The sequence below is a fragment of the Cornus florida genome, unplaced genomic scaffold (assembly GCF_030987335.1).
Source record: "Cornus florida cultivar Cherokee Brave unplaced genomic scaffold, ASM3098733v1 CherokeeBrave_3.0.0_Hap2_Chr03, whole genome shotgun sequence".
In the NCBI taxonomy this organism is placed as follows: domain Eukaryota; kingdom Viridiplantae; phylum Streptophyta; class Magnoliopsida; order Cornales; family Cornaceae; genus Cornus; species Cornus florida.
The window spans coordinates 33,587,428-33,608,974 of NW_026775573.1; the positions used below are offsets into that span (position 1 = coordinate 33,587,428).

The 21,547-nt window shown below is 36.3% G+C and overlaps 1 long non-coding RNA gene across 2 annotated transcripts; it reads left to right on the top strand.

Moving 5' to 3' along the window:
- The first annotated feature begins 13,641 nt into the window (after nucleotides 1-13,641).
- LOC132298732 (uncharacterized) lies at nucleotides 13,642-15,587 on the top strand. Of its 2 annotated transcripts, XR_009479939.1 has the most exons (3): nucleotides 13,642-13,723; nucleotides 14,899-15,140; nucleotides 15,296-15,587. It is a non-coding gene; the product is annotated as an uncharacterized LOC132298732 (long non-coding RNA). The 2 variants fall into 2 exon arrangements; XR_009479940.1 differs by lacking the exon at nucleotides 14,899-15,140.
- The last annotated feature ends 5,960 nt before the right edge of the window (nucleotides 15,588-21,547 follow it).

A 21,547-nucleotide genomic window follows, 5' to 3' on the forward strand; every position in this document is an offset into this window, starting at 1 on the left:
TGAATTACTTAGATATTGTTGAGTTGTCTAGGATGTATACATGTATCGGGTCTTTGTTTGGAATGTAGTACAGTAGAAATTGTTCGTGGACCTGACCCACCATTATTTTTCAGGTGTTCATCAGTTCCAGACTTAGAGATTGTTCGTACTGAGCAAAAACAGTCTTTATCACTCTTCTATGTAGGATTTCCTTTATTTTCTGTCTTTGGATTTTCTTTACTTCAGCTTTTAGTATTGGGAATTTATTAAGGGTTCACATGATGGATTCCCGAGTTATAATATAAATGGTTACTGGTATTAGAGGTTTTGGATTATATTGGAGGATATTATTAGATTGTTTAATGGATGATCTATTAATTAGTTTTCTTTTTAGCTTTATTATTTATTATTTATTATTTATTATTTATTATTTTTTCTTTTTTGTATTCTATGCTTTTTTTTATTACCTTAATTACTTAATATTTCCCTCGGTTTTGGGTTTTGACCTGATCAACCCATGTCTCAAAGTCGAGTGGTATCACACTCCACAAGCCAGATACTTCGAGGCGACTTATGAAATGGCCGGTAGAACTTGAAGAGTTCAATATCCAATATAAACCCATAATGGCTTTGAAGCCTAGATACTAACAGATGTTATAGTAGAGTTCACCCCCAGAAGATGAGCACACGCATGACTTAAATGGATAAGAAGAAATTAAATCTACTTAGACATTATTCATAGATGGGTCAGTCAACGCCTGAGCGAGTGGGTTAGGGCTGGTAATTATCTCCCCAGAGGGGGAAGCATTAAATATGCACTCAGGTTCGGATTTAAGGCGACTAATAATGAGGCAGAATATGAGGCCTTCCTAGCCGGCCTGAGGATGGCTAAAGCCTTGGGTGTCGAATGAGTAAGAGCGTACACTGATTCTCAACTAATAGCTAGACAAATCTAGGGTGAATATGAAGCCAATGATGAAAAGATGAAGACTTATCTGCACAAGATAGAAAATATCAAGGGTTGTTTTCAAAAAAAATTTTCCATTCATCTGATCCCACGAGAATATAACAAGCAAGCAGACGCCTTAGCTCGACTAGCTACCGTAGGGGAAGATAAAGTCATACCCGTAGAACACTTAGATGAGCTAAGCACAGTCTGGGATTGGCCACAAAAAATACACTAGATCATCCAAGGCATGGAATGGGTAAAACCCATTATTAGGTACAAAGGGAATTGAGAGATACCGTAAGATTGCATAGAAGCACGAAAGGTCATAATGCGTGCAACCAAATATTCCCTCATTGATTGGGTTCTCTACAAGAAGGGATTTTCTATACCCTACCTACGTTGTGTCTCTACCGAAGAGGCAAACTACATTCTAAAGGATATACATGAAGGCATTTGTGGAAACCATGTTAAGTCAGATCATTGGTGCATAAAGCTATCTGACAAGGATACTTTTTTCCTACTACACAGAAAGATGTGCTTGGCTTCGTGAGGAGATGTGACAAGTGCCAGAAATTCGCCAGCGTCCCAAAGAGACCCCCAGAAAAGTTAACCCCTCATACAGGCTCGTGGCCTTTCGTTCAATGGGGAACGGACCTTATCGGTCCCTTACCACCAGGGAAAGGACAAACCAAATACGTTATTGTAGCCATTGATTACTTCATCAAGAGGGTGGAGGCTAAGCCGTTAGCTCATATTGGAGCAAATGAACTAAATAAATTTTTCTGAAAGACAACAATCTACAGGTTCAGAGCATCAAGGGTGACTGTGATAGATAATGGGATGCAGTTTAATAGTGAGAAGTTCAACGATTTTTGTAATGAACTTGGGATCAAAATTAATTTCTCTTCTCCTGGCCATCCCTAAGCTAGTGAGCAGGTTAAGGTAACGAGTAGGACGATATTGAAAATGATCAAGACACGCCTAGAAAAGGCTAAGGGCTTATGGCCTGAACAGTTACTTGGAGTCTTATAAGCATACCGCACTACCATGATGACCCCACTGGGGAGACCCCCTTTGTGTTAGCTTTTGAAAATGAAGCGTGATCCCGGTAGAGACAAAGATTTCCACCTTCAGAACCAAGTACTTTGAACCTCAATAGAATGGAATAGAATAATGATTAAACCTAGACCTAGTACAAGAAAGAAGAAAGCAAGCCCACGTTAAGATTGCAGCTTACTAGTAGATGGTATCCACCAAGTACTACAACGCTCGAGTCAAGCTAAGGTTGTTCGAGCCAAGAGACCTGGTGTTTCGCAAGTTACCCTAGCTACTAAGGATGAGGGAAAGGAGAAGTTAGCTCCCAATTAGGAAAGGCCCTATCCAGTAACCCATAGTAACAGACCGGGGGCATATTGGCTAGAGACACTTGGAGGAAGACAACTTCCCTACTCATAGAATGCAGAACATTTGATGAAATATTACCAGTAGGTGCTTGTGCCAGACAACTTGTTTTTATTTTTTATATGACCTCACTTTTAAAGTGATAGTATGTTCCTACTTTTTCTTAGTGGTTTTTAGCTTTAATAAAGCTAACCAGCATTAATAAATGCTGATAATCGACTATTGAATGTTATTTTCAATAAGTTTCTTTAATAAAGATAGTTGTTCACCTTTGTTCCACATTTTCTCAACTACCGATGGTATAACTGCTGAATTTACTAGGCCATGAAATGACTAGTAAAATGTTAAGTCCCTTTCTTTATTAAAAGAAAGAACTGACATTACCTTATTAAAGGGACGAGCTAAGTGAAGCTCGTAAAAAAAATATTCCCTTAGTAAAAGGACAGGCTGGGTGAAGCCCGAAAATGTGTGTTCAAATATTCCTTTAGAAAAGGTGTGTTCAATGCCACAAAGGGAGAGACACAACTACAGAAAGACAATTACGATAAATAAATAATAAATGTGGAGCAACACCATGGAAGGCAAGGTTGAAATGTCAAAACCAGCATAACTACTCTCTAAATTAAAAAAAGTTCTGAAGGGAGAGACATGCTAAGAAAGCAGAGAACCTAAAAAAAAATAAAAATAATCACTATTACTACAGGCTCAATCTTCCTCTTCCCTCTCAGCTTGAATATCATACATCCAAAAATCTATATCTGAACGATCTTTACTAACAAGGGCTTTGAACTCATCAAAACCATCACAGTAAGCCTTGCATGTAAGCACCTTGAACTCATCAAAACTTTTAAAGCTCTCCACGGGAGCTAGCTTCTCAAGTACAAGCTTATCAAAGTATTCTTTAGTAAGTTTCACTTTCTCGTCCTGGAAAATTAATTTTGCATTAGCCAAGTCATCCTCTGTTCTTTTAAGTTTAGAAGTAACTTTTTCTTATTTAACCTTGAGGGAAGTTATCTCTAAGGAGAGCTTCTAGTGTTCTTTTGCAATAGCTTCTCTAACCACAGCTTTGGAGCCTAGGGCGACAGAGTATGTAGTGCCCTAGGCTAAAAGTAAAGAAAATAATAACGGTACACATGATAAGAATCAAGTCTCACCTAGCCAATTAGGTGAAGGAGTTTTCGTGAAAGCTCAGCTGCCGATAGGTTCTGTATTCTGGCAGAGTCATCTTTTTTTGTATCCTGTCATACGCGACAAAAGCATTATCAAGTATTGATTCCTCCTGGAAAAGGCTTGGTTGGTGGAAGTTGACGCCGCACCAAAACTTTTTAATCCCTTAGGAGTCCCACCAAATTTACCGAAACCTAAAGATATAGGAGTGGATCCAAGTAACACACTAGTGCTCGAAGATCTACGTACCCTGATCTTCCTCGATCTGTTACCTTTTGTAATTTTTTGGGAGTAGAAGTAAAGGGAAGATTACTTGACCAGATTTGGGCCAAAAGCAATTTACTAAGTTTCTTACCTACATAAAGAGTAAGTAAACAAATTAATAAATAATTAAATTAATAAATCCATTAATATACATATGTATACTTTTATTTTTGGTTACCTTATTCTAAAAAGGTATGGATTTCCATTGAACTAGTGGCTGGTACATATGAGTGTAAAGCCTGATCAGTCACAAGGGCACTAAAGGTCTTCACTGGGTAACCAATGGCGTTATCAACACGTGTCTCCTCCAGGGTTGAGAGCACTGGTTTCTCCTTATAGTCTGAAAAAGAAATTATAGATTATAAATCTATATAAATATATGCATATACATAACTGTGCCTAAAAAAAAATACAAAAAATCCCAGTACTGTTCACCTCGGGAACAATACCTGAGGTGACACTGTTCACCTAGGGAACTGTGCTCGTGGGTTAAAAAAAAGTATTGTTCACCTTCGGAACTGTGCCCGTGGGTAAAAAATAATAATAAATAAATAAATTTAAAAAATTAAATCGGTACTGTTCACCTCAGGAATAGTGCCCAAGGTTAAAAAAAATTGTGTTATTCACTGTTCCAGTAGGAATAGTACCCAAGGTGACATTGTTCACCTTGGGAACTGTGCAAAAAAATTAACTCACCTGTAGGATCTAAATTGCTCCAAACTTTTGGAAATTTCCCGTCGACACTAGAAATAAACAAAAAATGACTCTTCCAGCCCTTATTACTGTTAAGGACTCCCGTGATGAGGTTTGTTTTCTTCATTCTATAATTGAAGTGCCAAAAATTTTCCTCTCTCTTTGGATAATAACAATGCAAGAATTGATCCACTATTAGACAACCATTGCCTCACATTCCCCAAAGTATCAAACAACCTATAATAATCCTCCACGAATTGGGGGCAACTTGAAAATGAGCTATCTTCAGATGGGAAAGTAAATTCTCAACAAATGGATGAATTGAGAAACGTAAACCAGCAGCAAAAGCAAACTTAAAAAAGCATACCTCACCCAAACGAAAAGAAGTATATATCTCTTTTGGTTTGGGTTTATGAAGATGGATGGTTGAAGGAATTGATTATTTAAATTTAAAACTATGTAAATCTCATCCTTAATTGAAGATTCTCCTTCACGTGGGGGTTATAGTCTCTAGTATAATTGGGGTCAAATTCTTTCAGAATTAGAATCTTGAGATTAGGATTTTATATTCAAATTATCTTCATGCATAGACATGATGAGATTGCGGATATCGTGGAGACAATGAAACCAATTTGGGATTACACCCACGACTCTATAGAGACGTCTAGTCTCAACTTCGTACCTCGCAAATCAAAGTTTAGAAGAACCAGAGTAAAAACAATAATAACTACAACGATCCACAAGAAACTCAAAGTCAAGATCTGCTTCGAAATACTCCAAACAACAAGAAAAGAAAAAAAGGAGGTAAATAAATAAATAAATAAATATATATATATATATATATATATATATATATATATATATATATATATATAGTGTAAGGAAGTCCTTTTTGAGTAAGAATAAAATTCTCCTAAAAGAATCCTACTAAAACATGGAAAAGAGAGTTTTAGTAAAAATGAAATAAATAAAAATAAAAGGAAAAAAATGTATATAAATATATATATATATATATATATATATATATATTAATTAGTATTTCCTTTGTTCGAAACTTACCCGGAAATAGGGGGCAGGAAAAATAAACCTACGTTGACCTAATGATGGAAATTATCAAATATTAACCAGCCACCAAATCTCTTCAACTTTCATAAGATGGCTGTTATCTACGATAAGGACGACGACATTCAGTTGACAAGAATAATTAAAGTTGTTATTATTGAGAATTCAAACGTTTACAAGCAAGATATACTCAACAAATTAGATCGGGAAGAAGACCATAAATATGAGGAGCCAACCATGGAATGAGGTATGAAAAAAACCCTCTCACTTGTCAACAATTTAATTTTTTTCTCTCCTAAACCCCCACTAACTTGATCGTCGGAGGGTCTTCGGCTGGCACCACACCGGTGCCCGACTCAGCCATCTTTGTTTTGCAGGAACTTGTGTCAGACCGCACGGATTTCTTCCCCAACAATCATAAATGTACAATACCTAGAGTACCATTCAGGGCCATCTTACAACTAACCAATAGCTCAGTGGGTTTTCTTGTAATTTTGCCTATAATAATAAACAATATTAATAATAACTACTAATATTAGTAGTAATAGTAATAATAATAATAATATAATAATAATATAAAAAAAAATAACTATAAAAATTTGTTTTATTAGTTGCTAAATGGATTCATATGCCTACAAACAGTTTTTACAAGCTCATAAATTATCAAAAAAACAGTTCAAATAATAATAATAATAACAAATAATAGTAGTAATAGTAATAATTTTTAAAATAACAAAAATAAATTAGTTAGTTGCAAGTTATGTGGATCACTTTTAGAACCGTGCAAATTAATAGAAACTCTAGAGTTTGGAACTGCTAAGATTATTTTTGAACACCAAAAAATAAATGAAGTACTTACTTTTGTTGATATATGCATAATTGTCGTGAAAAAGATCAGCAGAAATTATATGCATCATAATACACCACAATATATCTACTCCTGTCCAATGTATAAACCTCTTTGTCAGTCCTTCAAAATTGGGCCAAATTCACCCGCCCTTGAGAAAATCATCAAATCTCTATTAAATTTTAATGTGAAATTATTAAAGTGTCCCTAGTAAGGAATTCAAAGAAAAATCAAATCCAATCAATATATAAGATACTTTTTAAAATCCAAAATCAATTAATTTTAAGACTGAAATAGCTAGGGTAAAATTTGGGTAGCCCAACCCGGGTACAACCTCAACCTGAATTCGGATAGTTCAGGTCGCCCCGAACTCGAACCAACTGCGGGTTTTTACCTGCCAACCCGGATCCAATTTTAAAATCCAAAACTAGAATTGGCTAGATGTTGGCGAAAGTGAGGGCTAAGGATTCTCAATGAAATGGCAATCTTGTCAGGTTCTCTCACTTCTGTAATTTTGGGTTCTGTAATTTGGGGTTCAGTTAGTTTAATGGAGTAATATGTATTTCAGGTTGTTTGGGTTGAGTTCGGAAGCGTTCTAGCCCGAACCCAACCCAAATGGGCTCAGGCTGGAAAGTTTGAACCCAAGTCTAATCTTAGTTTCTGTAATGAGAAATCAGAACTGAAAAATGGCTGAGTCAATTTCGGGTTGGGCCCAACTTGCATCCCTAGAAATAGCTCCTAATTTAGGATGTTTTCAACATGACATGATTTTGCATGGGGTAATTGTTGTTGCTAGAGTGGCCCCCTAAATAACTAGTTGTGTTTGTGTGATAAACAAATGGAATTGTAATCCTGAATAAATAAATATCACATTTCATTAATTTATATACTCATTTTCATGGAATTAGAATATGAAAAGGTTCTTTCTTGTTTTTTTTTTTGTTTTTCTTGGTTGGTTCTTGACAATATCTCCAATAACAATGGTGGTGTTTCAAACTTTCAAGTTTACAAATAGTACAACAAAATATTAGAAAGGGCAGACACCTGGTTTCTATAGTGAATTACAGCAAAGTACATGGGATAAAACTTGAGGGTACTAGAATAGGGTAGATGTATAAGGAACAAAAGAAGAGCAAGGCAATACAATGTCCTCGCCAGAGGCTATCAAAATCTGATCATGGCCTTCTTTACGTTTGATCTTATAACTTCCAGCCTCCAGGACACTTCCTCTTCTAACATTTTGTTGTGTTTTTTTGTGGAGTTTGATCACGTGATTACGTGAAGGATTTGGGAAACTAATGATTTTAATATTTTTTTGCTACTGGCATGTTGGAATCAGTTCAGAGATTTGGTACCGGTTCCACTGAGTAATAACCAAACCAAGGAAATGTTAAGATCAGCCACTGTCCAGTGGGAATTGATAGCCACTTTTTTTGTACCGGTTCAAGAGTGGGAGAACGTTGCAGAAGTTTTGGCAACAAGTTGAACCGGTTCAAGAAAGGTTGAACCGATTTAACTCTCCTGGGAAGCTACGTGATTAACTTTCCTTATTAGTTTTTAACTCTACAAAATGCGATTCTTGTAGGGCAAGTTGTGTTCCATTGTATTGGGGCTATATATATTTACCCTAATCAGTTTTTAGGGTGTGTGAGAATTAGAGAGAAATCATACGTGTTGTATGATTAATTTGTGCCAACAAATGAAAGAGCAATAGAGAGATTAAGAGAAACTTCTCCATTGTAATTATTCATCTTCTTCATAATGTGCTCCATGGACGTAACCCTAAGATTTAGGTGAACCTTGTATATCTTGTCTTCTTGTGTGTGATTTTTCTTTGTGATTGCTTGTGATTATTCTTCGAACAACATTGTTATTTACGTTTCCACCACAACAACTAGTATCAAATCTAGTTGATTGTGCAGAGCAACTCCAACAACTGGTATAAGAGCCTTTGGTTAAGAACCTAGGGCACAAAAAATGTTAGACGAAATTCTGAAAGTCTTTCAATTAGATCTGTTCGTTCAAATGGGAGTAATGGCATCAGAAGATAAGACATCCACATCCATGATCGAGAAGTTGGATGGTACAAACTTCAGTTTCTGGAAGATTCAAATCGAAGACCTCTTGTTTCAGAAAAATTTGTATCAACCTTTGGGAGAGAAGCCAGAGGATACAAAGGATGCATAATAGGAATTACTTGATAGGAAGGCTCTTGACACCGTCAAATTGACATTGTCAAAATCAGTTGCCTTCAACATCAAGAATGAAAAGACGATGAAGTCTCACATGACAGCCCTTTCTAGTATATATGACTAACCTTCTATAGCGAACAAGGTGCACTTGATCAAGAAGTTGTTCAACATGAAGATGGTTGAAGGTGGTAAGTTTAACAAACATCTAAATACGTTCAACGAGATAGTTGGGTAATTAGAGTCTGTTGATATCAACTTCAAAGACGAGGTCCGAGCACTACTAATTCTAGGGAAGTTACCCAAGAGTTAAAGTGGCACAGTTACAGCGATCAGTAGCTCTGCAGGGAAGACCAAGTTAAAGTTTGATGAAGTTGTGAGCATGATTCTGACTAAAGAAATCAAAAGGCAAACAACATGGGTTTCCACCAATGGTTCGGCATTGAATGTTGAAAGCAGAGGCAAGGGTTCAAATAAGAAGAAGGGCAACGGTAATAGAAACAGAGACAGATCTAAGTCAAGGAATGGAAGGACACAATCTCAAAATTTGAAGAATTCCACAAATCTTAGTGATGTTGAGTGTTGGAATTATGGAAAGAATGGACATTATCGTGTTGATTGCAGACTTCCTGAAGAGGGAACCGAAAGAAAAACTGAAGCAAATGTTGTCTCAGAAGAATCAGATAATGGATTGATATGCTCTTTGGAGAGCAAGGCGGAGTCATAGGTTTTAGATTCCGGCGTATCATTTCATGGCACCTCAAGCAAAGAGCTATTTAATAGCTATGAACCAGGTAACCTTGGCAAGGTGTATCTTGGTGATGATTAGTCTTGCAACGTCATTGGCAAGGGTGAAGTGCAAATCAAGTTAAATGGGTCAGCTTGGAAGTTGAAGAATGTGAGACACATCCCTGACTTTAGGAAGAATCTGATTTTGGTGGGACAATTGTTAGAGGAAGGTTTTGTTACAACCTTCAATGAAGACTAGTGGAAAGTTTTCAAAAGCGCTATCACCATTGCACGTGATAAGAAATCTGGCACTCTCTACACAACTACCAGTGCTTATGGGTCTATAGCAGTTGCAGAAAATAGAAAAGATCACAACCTTTGGCACAAGAGACTAGGTCACATGAGTGAAAGGGGGATCAAGATTATGCACTGAAAGGGGAAACTACCAGGCATACGAGCAATCGATATTGACTTCTGTGAGAGTTGTGTGATGGGCAAGCAGAAGAGGGTCAGTTTCAAGAAAAGTGACAGGGATTTCAGAAAGGAAAAACTTGAGCTAGTTAACACAGATGTCTGGTGGCCAGCCACTATCTCATTCTTTGGTGAAAAATCTTACTTCGTGACTTTCATTGATGATAACACGAGGAAGGTATGGGTTTATGTTTTGAAGTATAAATATCAGGTATTTGATGTGTTCAAGAAGTGGAAGGCCATAGTGGAGAATGAGACAGGTTTGAAGATCAAGAGGTTGAGATCAGATAATGGTGGTGAGTATGAAAACACTAGGTTCAAGAATTTCTATTTGATAACGGGATCAGATTAGAGAGGACTATGTAAGGGACCCCAAAGCAGAATGGGGTGGCAGAACGGATAAACCAAATATTGATAGAAAAATCCAGAAGTATACGCATACATTCGGGTCTACCCAAATAGTTTTGGCCAAAAGCAATCAATACAGTAGCCTATTAGTGACCATGCTAGGGGAAATCTTGACTCTAAGTCACTAAAATACATCTTCATTGGGTGTGGCAGAGATGAGTTTGGTTATTAACTCTGGGATAATCAGAAAAAGAAAATCATCATAAGTATAGATGTGATTTTCAACGAGAAGGTGATGTACAAAGATAGAGATGTAGCACAGTCAACTAGTCCTGTACAGAGTAATCCTAAGTTTGTTGAGTTGGATGATTATCCAGAGAACATTGACGCAGAGCAGACAGATAAGGGTTCTTGGCCAGAACTCACAAAGCATAGTTCACTGCGAATTCCAACTCCTAAGCCTGCACCTAAAAGGTCCATGCGACCTCATTTACCAAATCAAAAATATTTGGATTATATGTTGCTCACATATGATCATGAGCCTGAATTCTATGATGAAGAATGTCAGGTTGAAGATGCTAGTAAGTGGGAGTTTGTAATGAAAGATGAGATAAAGTCCCTTATCTTCAACAAAACATGGGAACTAGCCAAGTTGCCTATGGGGAAGAAAGCTCTTCACAATAAATGGGTGTACAGGGTGAAAAAAGAATATAATAGTTCCAAGAGATACAAGGATAGAATGGTGGTCAAAGGCTTTCATCAAAAGCAAGGCATTGACTACACATACATTTTTTTCCCGGTTGTGAAACTGAGTACCATTCGTTCAGTTTTTAGCATTGTTGCAGCAAAAGGGTTGTACCTTGAGTAGTTAGATGTAAGAACTGCTTTCCTCCATGGTGACCTAGAGAATGAGATTTACATATAACATCTGGAGGGTTTTTTAATCAAAGGGAAAGAAAAACTAGTGTGCAAGTTGAAGAAAAGCATGTATAGTTTAAAGCAAGCCTCGAGACAGTGGTACAAGAAGTTTAATGGTTTTATGAAGTGACATGGCTACAATAAGTGCAACGCTGACCATTGCTGCTACTTCAAGAGACTCAAACCAAGTTTCATTATCCTTCTACTTTATGTTGATGACATGTTAGTGGCAGGTTCTAATTTTGAAGAAATTAGCAAATTGAAGAAGTAGTTGTCTAGTGAATTTGAGATAAAGGATCTTAGTGCAGCAAAGCAAATTCTTGGGATGAGGATTAATAGAGACAAACAGAAAGGTACTTTGCAGTTGTCTCAGGCTGGGTACATTTAACGGGTTCTGAAGAGGTTCAAAATGAATAATGCTAAGGCAATAAGTACTCCCTTAGCTAATCACTTCCGATTATCTCAAGATCAGTGTCCAAAGACTGAAGATGAGAAAAACTTCATGGCTAAAATTTCGTGTGCCTCAGCCATTGGAAGTTTGATGTATGTCATGGTGTGCACAAGGCCAGACATTGCATATGCAGTGGGGCAGTAAGTAGGTTCATGAAGGATCCAGGCAAGCTACACTAGGAAGCAGTAAAGTGGATATTGAGATATCTACAGGGTGCCACAGACAAATGCCTATGTTTCAGAAGAGGCGAGGTAAAGTTACACGGTTATGTAGATTTAGACTTTGCTGGTAAGGTGGACCACAAAAGAAGTATTACTGGGTATGTGTTCATGGTGGGTACAACTGCAGTTAGTTAGGTTTCGCAAATATAGAGGATTATAGCGTTATCTACTATAGAGGCAGAGTATGTGGCGATGACAGAGGTCAATAAGGAGATGATTTGGTTACAAGGTTTGTTGACAAATTTAGGATTCGAACAGGTGAAAAATGTTTTGCACAGTGATAGTCAGAGTACGATATATTTGGCAAAGAATTCAATATTTCATTCAAAGACCAAGCATAGGACTTGAGTATCATTTCATCATATCTTTGCTAGAAGATAGGGTGTTGACAGAAAATACTTGGCACTAAGAATCCAGCTGACATGTTGACCAAGATAATGACCATAGAGAAACTGAAGTTGTGCGCAACTTCAGTCGGTCTTCTAGCTTGAAGACAGAGAGAAGTGCACTGACATGCATGGGACATGCATGAGAAGAAGATGGAATGGGTTTACAAGTGCTCCAGCCTCAAAGTGGGAGATTGTTGTGTTTTTTTTTTAGAGTCTGATCACGTGATTACGTGAAGGATTTGGGAAACTAATGATTTCAATATTTTTTGGCTACTGGCGTATTGGAACCAGTTCAGAGATTTGGTACCGGTTCCACGATAGCCAAATCAAGGAAATGTTGAGATCAGCACTGTCCAGTCGGAACTGGTAGCCACTTTTTTATACCAGTTCAAGAGTGTCAGAACGTTGCAGAAGTTTTAGAAACAACTTGAACTAGTTCAAGAAAGGCTGAACCGCTTCAACTCTTCTAGGAAGCTACGTGATTTACTTTCCTTGTTGGTTTTGAACTCTACAAAAGGTGATTCTTGTAGGACAAGTTGTGTTCCATTGTATTGGGGCTATATATATCAACCCTAATCAGTTTTTAGGGTGTGCGAGAATTAGAGAGAAATTATACGTGTTGTATGATTAATTTGTGCCAACACAAGAAAGAGCAACAGAGAGATTGAGAGAAAATTCTCCATTGTAATTCTTCATCTTCTTCATAGTGAAGTTGTTCGGTGTGCTCCATGGACGTAGCCCTAAGATTTGGGTGAACCATAAATATCTTGTCTTCTTGTGTGTGATTTTTCTTTGTGATTGCTTGTGATTATTTCTCGAACAGCGTTATTATTTACGTTTCCGCCACAACAACTGATATCAAATCCGGCTAACTGTGCAGAGCAACTCTAACACATTTATTATCCAGAGATGCACCATCTATAAGAAAAGAAAAGAAAAAAAAAAAAAAAAACACTTCACTAAACAGCTACATAATAATTCTTATTCTAGTGTTCTATAATAATTAAAAACAAAAAAGTAAAGAAAGCATAGCAAAAACTACTTAAGAATGATCAGTACTCTCTTTCAAGAGATATGACACATCAATTCTTTGGACAAAAAGGTCACAACAAATGCTTGTCAGCTTCACTTGGTTACCTGAGCCAAAGCACAGTATGACATTCAAAATTTCTCAAGATACTACGTATATTGCATTAAACAAATTTTGCAAATTAAACTATCTTACCAATGGCTTATTATATATGTTGCAAGTAGTCTAAAGTAAAGTTGTTTCCTATAAGACTGCGGTAAAGCTGCACCAGTGACCTAATCCATTTTACTAAACTAATCCATAGAACATTTGAGGTGACATATATGATGAAAATTTTAATATAAATTCCTCAGTTTGTTGGGGTCAAAAACAGTCCCACTGTATTTGGTAAAAAAAAAAATCTGTACCATTGAGGTTGAGTTGAAAAATCAAAGTTTAGTTGCTCACTTTCACGGAAGCTTCCTCTGTGGCTCCCACCAATGGTTCTTTCCTTTGCTCGCCTTCCCTTTTATCATTTGACACCTTCCTCTTATCCTCCTTTTTGCTCCTTTCCTTTGTCTTCGATCTTTCAGTGCAGTAATCAGTCTAGTTCTTGGGGGATTTTGCGAATTTTAGGTAACCTTTTACAATTGAACATTCGTTACAAGATCATTACATGGATCATTAATCAATTATTATTTTGTATGTTCTGTTTCTGTTTTATTTGTTTTTTTCCTCGGTAATTTCTCTGTTTCTGTTTTATTTGTTGCTGTAAGTATATATAGAGTATTTCTTTATCTGTATCCAATTGGCCATTCATAAATTTTAAATAAATATGGAATGTAAATAAGTATAATTAAGTTTGAATATATAAATTTAGTAAAATGGAAAATATATATGGAGATGTAATAAAGATCGAAGGTCAAGAAATAACAAAATAATTTTTTTGCATCTAGGCTCAATTCTTTAATTGTGGGAAGATTAAAGCTGATGTTGGTTAAGTTGAAGAGTGCTTCTCGCCTGTGCGATCAAAGGAGAAATTAAGTTCAAAGTTTCACAAACACAACAATTATTGCATATCCATGCTTTATAGGATAGAATGTTTGTCAGTTTTAAAAAATAAATTGTTCATAAAATGAGGACAATTAAAATGCGTATGTTGAGATGGATTTACGTCTAAGACAACAAAGGGAAAAATTTGAAATTAAAATAACATCAATTAGACATAAAACTAGAGAAAATCTACTAAACATGATTTTAGTAATGTGCAGCAAAAACCAACAATTGCACTAGTGAGGAAAAGTAATACTCTTTATAGATGGCAATGATAGTGAGATGAAGACAAACTCAACACAAGTCCATGTAGTGTGTAGTTTCAACCCTAGAAAGAGCAACCGGTGAAATAACATTCATGTATCATACGACAAATAATTGAGATGAAATTTTGTTGAGTCGAATTGTGCTAAAACCTTTGTGAAGCCACTTCGAAGCATTTTGTGTTTGGATTCTTTGTTAAGTGTGTTTCCATTTAACCCTTGCATTATGCGTAATTCATTAAACCATATCCTTCAGTATTTTCCTTATGTACTTTGGTTCACATATGGGATTTAATTGGCTTGGCTTATTTGAGTACATATAATATTGTTGGTTTATTTTTTTTTATTGACATCATACACAAATATCGGTTGTTTCTGTACAAATTACATATATCCCTTGTTCATCGATCTCTTAGAGCGTTGTTCAATGGCATGTATGGGATCCCAAGAAACCTCCTCAAGTTGATATTCTTATCACGTGTTCTTGAGTTTCAGAGGTGAAAACACCCGGAATACCTTTACTGGTCAACTTTATACAGCTCTACGACATGCAAGAATACGCACATTTAGGGATGATGATGGGCGAAAATTGATTTACTAGGCCCCAAATGGTCGTCGGATTTGAGGCCAGGGATAGTGGTCAATCTCGTATTGGTAAAGTCGGTTAGCGGTTTTCAGTGTGAGTTCGGTTGGGCCGAGAGTGTGGTTAGGAAAACATGACATTACATTGCATAATGGTATGTTTATGTTGATTTTGGCTTATTGGCATTCCTGTGAATGATCCCGGCTCCTTTTATCTATTCTTTATATGTTAATTCAAGGGAGCCCAAAGCTAACGCTTTAGGCATCTCCTACTGAGCCATTGTGCTCACCTCTTATTTACTATTTTCAGGACATGGCAAGGAAGTTATAGACAACACACCCCCTCAAGCTTAGAAGTGTAGAAACGGACTTTTGATATCATTTGTAATAGATTAATATAGACAATGATCTTGTAATATAACTATATTCTTTTGTAAGCTTCAAGTGAAGCCCTTGTATGTATAGCCATGGAGGCCTCGTCATTTTTGTAAACCTATTCTTTTGCTCATATATGAATGGTTTGGATTAGTTTTGATTCATGAATGATGTATGAACGATATTATTTTGATGATTCAATGGCATGTTTAGAGGTTTATGATGTCTATGGAGCTTTACATTTCACATTTATGTATTTTAGTTTATAACTGTACGGGTTAGAAAAGCTATCTACCCGATCATTTCACCTTTGGGCATTATCTAATCGGTTAGATAGGGATGTCTACCCATTTAGATGAATGGACAATATGTGGCTTTGATGGGTTTCTCCCATCTAACTGGTTAAATGGAGTCTTCTAACCGGTTAGATAGGATTTGGGTGGTCAACTACCCAGATAGAAGATCCCATCTACTCGGTTAGATGAATAGGGAAGAGAAGGGGTTAGATGATTTTCTTCATTTGACCGGTTAGATGTGATCTACAGTTGAAATACCCTACAGTTGAAATCTTCTAACCAGTTAGATGAGATCTGAAATTTTATAAGCCTACTAAACCATTCATCTGCCCGGTTAGAAGAAATCTTCTAACCGATTAGATGAACTGATATTTGCATATTGACTTTATATTTTAATATAATTACCCAATGACCCTAGACTCCAACCAAAGCAGAGAATGGCCAGAGAAAATGACAATTTTACCCCTAATGAGTTGTGAAGCTATAATAAATGTGCCAAATAACTAGCTTACCCTTGTTGGGCCTTAAACCATTATTTGACCATAGGCAATGACCATTATACCCCTATGAACTATATGTAATGTTTCCAATTTTTACCATTTTTCATTTTCTATGATTTTTTTTTATTTTTTAGGGTATTTTTGTCCTGTCTCGTTTTATGTGCCAGACACCGTGAGGTGTGCCAGATGTGTTCGAGAGTTGATTGGGGCATTTTCTTGAGTTCAGGACTCTTGTAAATGCATTGGTTGCCATTTCAGTATTTTTTCATTTTTCAGACCGGGAGATCCCAGGTGGGACCCGCTATCAGGGTTGTTGAGTACGTGGATTGTGTTCTGGGTCCATTACATTTTATGCATGTTTACTCAATGTACATTGGTGTGGTCACATGTTTATATTTGTGGTTTTAATATGCTTAATGTGTATATATATGTTAATGTTTAAAAATAAAAAAAATAAAAAATAAAAAGAGTGAGATATTTGTTATTTGCATGCGCCCACAAAGCACTAAGCTTATATTATATCACCACACATCATTTTGTGGCCATTTTCTTCTCCCAAAAATGTGATTAAGCTTTCTCTCTCTACACAAAGCTTCTTCTCTCTCTAAACTTATACTTTTAAGCCCTGATTTCTTCCTTTTACACTTGGATTTCAACTTTGCCTTCAATGGCAAAGTTGACAAGCTTGATGAGGCCTAAATTTTGATTGGAGCTTATTTCAGTTTACGGTACTTTACCATATTCGAATTTTGCGCTGAATTTGGGAGTTTCTTCATTATCTGAGGTAGGGGTGTTCTAATGCATGTGTTCTTTGATCTTTGTGACTCAGCCCTCTTTATTTATTATATAGCATACATAAATCATGTTAAAAGTTCTTGATGAATGATCCCATGATGTAAATATGAGTAAGCTTATGTGTTAGTTGCTATCTTGTGAAGATGTATGTCTAAAGTGATAACCATGCCTACCTTTGATGTGTGAGATTTTGTTATATGAAAGCATGTTATACTTTCCTTGTACCAATTCTTTTTAAGGCATGTTATGTATGCTTTTGTGGTTGGTTGCAAAGTGTGGAAAATTATATTTATTGTCGTGGTTGTTGTTGTGCAGTTGTTGTAATTGCCATGTTTTCCCCTATGCCATGATCCATTATTTCTTCATACTATGTTTTGTTTGGATTCACAGGGTCATTAAGAGGTGTGTCTTGCATACCTCCTACTCAGCTGTTGTGTTCACCCCTCTTATCTTAAACATTTTTAGGGTTTTTAGGAGCGGCAGAATGGATGAGACGTCTTCACATGCTTATACATAGTTAGAGAATTTATAAATTGAAGTTCATGTACCCATGTTCAATGTAATTAAATTTATCTTATTTTATAATGATGTAATTTAATCTCATTATGATATATGAATGTTCTTTTATCAATGTGAACATGTTTATAGTTGTTTAGGTTAAGGATTTCATCATATCAAAAGTTTCAAGTGCTAACTATGTGATGCCAAGTTGTTCAAACATTCAAATAGTGAGAAAAATGCATTTCTAGGCTATTTCGGTCGACCGGTATGCCATTTAGGTTGACCGGCACCATTTGAAATTAAAACCAGTAGCCTCGGACACTCCAGAGCCACAACCAATCAACCAATGGGTCATTTCGGTTGATTGATGAGTCATTTCAGCCAACTGGAATAGCCTTCATGGTCTGCCGAAATGAAAACTGTGACAGTTTTTAATCCCTGACTTTAAATGATCATATCGTATTCATTTTAACTCCAAATTGGGTTAAATTTAAGTCTAAATTCAAGGATTTTAAGTCAGATTTCAAATGAAATTAATTTCACTCAAAAATTACAATCGTACAAAAAGTTATGACCTTTTTAGTGTGGACTACTCCGGTATTCTTTGAAAAACTAAGGGAGCAATTGTGTGAAATCCTCATTCTCATATCCAGGACATCGTGCCATGGGTTTAAATGACCCTTATGACTTATGTTGACCTATATAAACCCATTTAGAGTTATATTATTTATTACCACACCTTAGTTAACCAATTTACCCCTAAATGTTCTCGGGTTCGGGCAAGGACTCGGCTAACAATTCGAACCCACGAGTTCGGGTTGTTACAAATTTTGAATTAGAGCCTTAGGTTTGAAAACCTAAGGAGGACGGGTAGGGTTGATTTAGATGGTTTTAGAATTGGGTCTGATGTAAATGGATGCTTGTGCGGTTATTACTTGTTTAATTTGAAAGAATGATTTATCGCTATGTGTTTACTTGTGATTTGATTTATGAATTCATGAACTAGTAAATAAAATAAAGCATGCTAAATGATAACGTGATCATTGTTATTAAGTTTATTGTTTGGTGGATGTGAAAGCATGCTTGTTTGCTAAATACTTACATGAAATGACTTGTATGATTAATGAAATGGTTAAATTTGTTTAAAATATGCCAAATTGTTTGATGTTAAATGTTTATGTGTAACTGATTATATGGTTAAGTTTGCTTGATACATGCTTGATTTGTTACATGTTTACTTGTTAGTTGTTTACTGTAGACGAAAGCATGCTTAATCGACTGCGTACCTAATTGTTAAGTGTTTACTGTCTATGAGAGCACATACTAAATGATGTGATGACGTTTATTTGAGCACGATAAATATGATCTTGTTTTTAGACATAGTTGCATGTTTAGGTTTACATTGTGGTCGGTCATCCACTAGGGAGTGGATGTAGGCATACTTGTTTGTTTCATTGTTGACAGGTTTGAGTGTTCATCGCAGTGCTATGTGTTGGGTTACGGAGGGTTCTGACCCACTTATGCAATGGGTTTGATCATTCCTATGTTTATAAATGTTTAGTTCTTATCGAACGGATGATGTGAGCACCATAGCTGTGACGACCCTGGTTTTTAGACCAGCGCATCCTGTGATGAACCGAAGATTGACCCGATAACGAATCCAGATGCGGAAGTAAGAAACAAGACAACTGTCTCCCGAGGCACAACACACCGCTAAGACACTTTGATAACCATCCATGAGGTCGTGAAACTCAATGAGAATTGACGCGAAAGCAAAAAATCGAAAATGTGACGAATAAGCCCCCGGGGGCAAAATGGTCATTTTACATGGAAATGACGTCCCAGAATGTATATCATTCCCAAAACACATCCATAACTTCCCATGAAGTCACGGAACTCAAAAGAATGTAGCGAAAACGGATTACAAGAAAACCGGACAAAAATAGCCCCAAGGGCAAAATGGTCATTTCTGAAAATATAAAATCGGATTCTACCGAGCACACCACTGGGAAGACATCAAAAAATTAATCAAGTTAGACTCAAAAATCACTTGATTCGGAGTCCGGATGGAAGAGAAAAGTCAAAACAAAGTTTTGACATCGCAGCGGCTGTGAATAGTAATCTGGGCAAAATGCTGAACTCGTGTGGCGTTTTGAAACACTAAACGATGTTTTCTGGAAAAACACGAAGAAGAAACCCCCCTCAAAATAATTTTTCCAAGCTAACTATATTGAAAGAAAATTTTATTTTTGACGTTAAATCCCCAAAATGCCCTTACAACAGACTTTTTCAAATAGTGCAAGTGCGCGCAGAAAATCATATTTGACACGGGGTTTTCGGGTCTGAGACGATATTTTCTGGAAAAATGTTGTGAAGAAACCCCCCCTGAAATCACATTTTCTATGTGACCATTTTAATACCAAAATTTATTTTTCAAAGGAAATTCCCTAAATGCCCCTAGATCAGTTTAGACCAAGAGGATTAAAAATTGCTACAATGACTGTCTGCAACTGAGAGCAAAAACGGGTTAGTAGATGAATTTTTCTGAAAAAACACGAAAAAGAAACCCCTCCCGAAATCAAATTTTCTACCCGGCATTGTGGACGGAAATAAAGAAAATGCACTGTAAAATGTCAAGAATGCCCCTCCATGAAATCTGGTCATGAGGGTCATAAAGCTACTAAATGTAAAACTGAAAGCTGAACTTTACAAGCGATTTCCGGTACCAAGACGATATTTTCTGAAAAAACACGAAAAAGAAACCCCCTCCCCCCTCTAAAATCACATTTTCTAAGTGACCATGTGAAGATCAGAATTTATTTCTCGAAAGAAAATCCCAAAATGCCCTAAAATCATATTATGCAATAAAAATGTAAAATGAGTCCATAAGAAGCTCAAATCACCAAGGATGAGGTTTTTCTTAAAAACAATCATGCACACAAACGTAACTTACCTATTAGGATGTGCTACAATGGTCCACAGCTTAAAAATACCACCGATGCAAAATTTGACCCCCCCAACAGCCAAAAGGGCGAAAATGCACATAAAATGAAAATTTTAAAATTTAAAATTAACAAATGATTTCAAATTACCATTTGGCCCTTGGCCACACTTCGTGCATGATTAATGAGACCTAGTGGAGGTACTGGAACATACTTTGCACCACCCGATTTGAAAATGAACCCTTAAAGGCTTAGTTTCTACTATTTTAGCCCAAAAATGCAATATGTGAACTAAAATGCAAAAATAAAAGCTAAATGGTGTTTGGCCTTTGGCCACACCTCACATATGAAAAATGAATGCTAAAGGGTGAATTTCACACAAAATGCACACACCGGTGCGAGAATGACATATTGAAACCCTAGTTTTCATACTTTTCTCATTAAAGACAAAATTCAACATTCATGAATATTCATGGATTTCAAATAAAGTTTGGCCCTTGGCCACAAATTATATACATGGAATGAGTGTCAAAAAGTGTGCTTAAGCACATAATACAAGTTTGGAATCAAATATACACATTTGACAAAATGGCTACAAATGGCATTTCATGCTAACACTTGCATGAAATGGAACTTAAAAGCTATAAGTCATCCCAATGAACGATAAGCATCACGAACCAAGTCTTTGTACCTGAAACAACCCCCCAGTAATTTCGGGGTGAGTAAACAAGTTTACTCGTAGAGAATAAGCATGCATCGACTCGATTTCTTTAGAGATTTTTACATTGACTTGAAACAATTTAAAAAGAGTCATGCCACCTAATGTCTATGTCAAAGATTATACTCAGGGAGCATCCTAAACTACTCATGCAACTAAATTGAACCACGGCATACAAGTATACATGATCAAGTATGAAAGTCAATATTAAAACTTGAAATTCGATATAGAAGCATACATTTACAAGTATACTAATCCATATTAAACAAGTTATGCAATGTCTAAGCATGCATATACAAATATACAATTAACATGGAAAACTCATTAATCAAGTATACAGGCACAAGTATACTAAGCTAAATGAATCACGCATAAGACAAGCATACGCAACACAAGTATACAAAATGAAATCCGATTGCACAAATCAAACATACA